Genomic DNA, 3,020 nt, shown 5'->3' on the forward strand with positions numbered 1-3,020 from the left:
TTGTCCCTGTGCTTGCCCCCCCCCCCCCAGGACAGAAATCGGGGTCATTTTGATCAGGGGTGGATTATTAGTCAACCAATCTTCCCCTACAAACTGACCAGTTAGAGGAACCATTCTTAGTGGCTTGAGATCAGGCTTGTGATTTTATAGTGCACTGGGGGTTTTAAGAATGGTGCCAGCTCTGGGGGGGAAGTTATTAAAATATATGTTATATATGGTACATGCTTTTATTTCTTGAACAAAAAAGTGGTTTGTCAGGGACCCCCAGCAATTTTCAAGTGGTCCTTTAAAAAATAGGTTTTGAGAACCACTACCTTAAGGTATCATAGTTTTTGCTTTAGATTGGAAGCTGTGAGCAGGGTTCATGTCCTTCATAATTTTTGTACAGCAGCAAAGGGCCCCCAAAGTTGATTGGCATTGCCATTCAAATGGTGTTCATGCACCGTGTCATGTTATCAATTATGTGAGGAGGGGCTTACCTGGACCCCCCTAATATTTTATTCATGTTTTATTTATGCAGCCCTGTACAGCACCTTTCCATTATAGGCACTTCTCAAATAAATACTCCAAACACCTTTCTTCAAGAGCATGCTTCTGGTCTGGAGAAACCACATTCCCCTAGCATTCAAGTTATAGCATATTGCTCTTTTGGAAACACTGTCCTTACCTGAGCTTGTGATTTGAACTACTCTTCTAGAATGAGATTGTGTGAGTATCAAGGGCACTATCCAAAAGGTGCCTATTACACTATTGATGAGTATGACACAACTGTTCCTCCTACACACACACACACACACACACACACACACACACACACACACAACATGTTGAAACTCTACTGCTCAGCCTGCATAGCAGGGTCAAGGACCACCTTTCCCCATATGAACAGACCCAGTCCCTGTGGTGATCATCTGAGGGTCTTCTTTGTGTGCTTTCTCCATGAAAGGGAGGCAACATGGGTGGCAACATGGGAACATTCTTCATTTCTTTTCTGTTTTATTTTCTCAGTTATTTCTCTGTTTTCTTAACTTCTCACTTCCCTCTGTGGCCCCCTAGTCTCATGCCCCCCCATTTACACAGTGTTCACCCGTGGCCCCCTTGGAATATCCTGGGGGGGGGGCACTGACCTAAAACATTTGAAGAGCACCAGACTGTGGAAGGCTGCCCTAGCAGGAACCTCAAGTCACCTCAAATCTTGCTATAAGTGGAATTTGGTGATAATCTAAAGATATAGATACCATTTTCTTCTCTTTCTATTTCCACAAATTTATCTAGTTGAAATATACTCAGAGTCGCAAAGTGATTTCATGCTCTTTATTCAGCTCATAGTGGTGAGGAGGAATGAATGAATGAAAGTCCCCTCAAAGTATCTGCTTTATATACATTATTTACACAATGGGCTGCACATGATTGGCTAATTCTGGAATTCTACTATAAGCCAATCAAGTTGTGGATTCACTTCTATCTGGAGCATGATTGGGTGGTTCCTGCCAACCAATCATACTGCTGCATTGTTCTAGGACCAATCAGACTGCTGCATTCTGAATCCTATTGTTCTAGGACCAATCAGACTGCTGCCGTTTGGATCCTATTCAACTCAGTACATAACACCCCTCCCCTCTAAGTTCCAGTCCTGCCCGGGAGGTCGCATTCATAGTCCTCGAGGTACGCCGGCGGCCTACGTGTGCGTTGCGGCCTGTGGTGTTCCCTGGTCCGGGGTTCAGGTTCTGGCTCATGTTCCAAGGATGCTGGCTCATGTTCCAAGGATGCCTGTTTGGTCTGGTGCAACCGGCTCGCTCAGTCGTGGTTCTGGTTCCGGTGTCCTTTCGGCCTCGCGGGTCCTCTCTGTATTTACTGATTCTGCCTCTCCTGCTGGCCCCTCCTGCTCTATGGGCCTCACTGCCCCTCTGTTCCCTTGGGACTCCTCTGACCTTTCCTCCTCCTGGTTTTCTCCAGGGAATCATCGCCGTATCTGGTCGCAGTGGCGGCGCCAGCATTGCCCCCCATCCGTTAGCACCTCGTACGACACGGGACCAGTGACCCTGGTGACTGTGGCGGGTACCCATGCTGGGCCTGCCCCCAAATTCTTTGCATACACTGGGTCCTGGGCCTCGAAGGTCCGGGGGTTCCTGCCTTCCCCCACCACTACCTCATCCTGAGCTCTATCGGGGTGAAGGCGGTCCAATCTGATTGCAAGGCGCCGACCCATTAGTAGTTCAGCGGGGCTCCGGCCAGTTGTTGAGCTGGGGGTGCTGTGTTGTGCTAGGAGGAATGTGGCAAGGCGGTACTCCCAATCCCCTTGCGTCATGCGGCGAAGGGTGTCCTTGGTGGTCCGCACCATGCGTTCTGCTTGGCCATTGGTGGCAGGGTGGAATGGCGCCGAACGGATGTGGCGGATGGCGTTCTGCGCTGTGAAGGTTTGGAATTCTCCTGACGTAAATGCAGTCCCGTTGTCTGAGACGAGAGTGTCAGGGAGCCCGTGGGTTGCAAACAGCCTGCGTAGTACCCGGATGGCTACGGACGTAGAAGTGGACGGTACCAGTGCGACTTCCAGCCATTTGGTGTAGGAGTCCACCACTATGAAGAATGTTTTCCCCTGAAAGGGGCCAGCGAAGTCCACATGCAGGCGTGACCATGGTGCTCGGGCGGACTCCCAGGACTGGACTGGGGCCCTTGGGGGATCTGGGCGGGATTCTTGGCAGGCCTGGCAGTGTTTGACCCAGGCCTCTATCTCTCCGTCGATCCCCAGCCACCACACATAACTCCTGGCAAGGGCCTTCATTCTTACTACCCCTGGGTGTGTCTCGTGTAGGGCTGTGAGGACCCTTTTGCAGAGGGGCTGGGGAACAACGACCCTGCTTCCCCATAACAGGCACCCCTTGTGGGCCGACAGTTCATGTTTGCGGGTTGTGTAGCCGGCGAATTCTGGCCCGGGGCTGCTGCTGGGCCATCCCCTCCACACCCAGTCCAGGACCCGGGAGATGACCCTATCTTTCTTGGAATGGTGTGCAACTTCTTGT

The sequence above is a fragment of the Podarcis filfolensis genome (assembly GCF_964270895.1).
Source record: "Podarcis filfolensis genome assembly, chromosome: 10".
In the NCBI taxonomy this organism is placed as follows: domain Eukaryota; kingdom Metazoa; phylum Chordata; class Lepidosauria; order Squamata; family Lacertidae; genus Podarcis; species Podarcis filfolensis.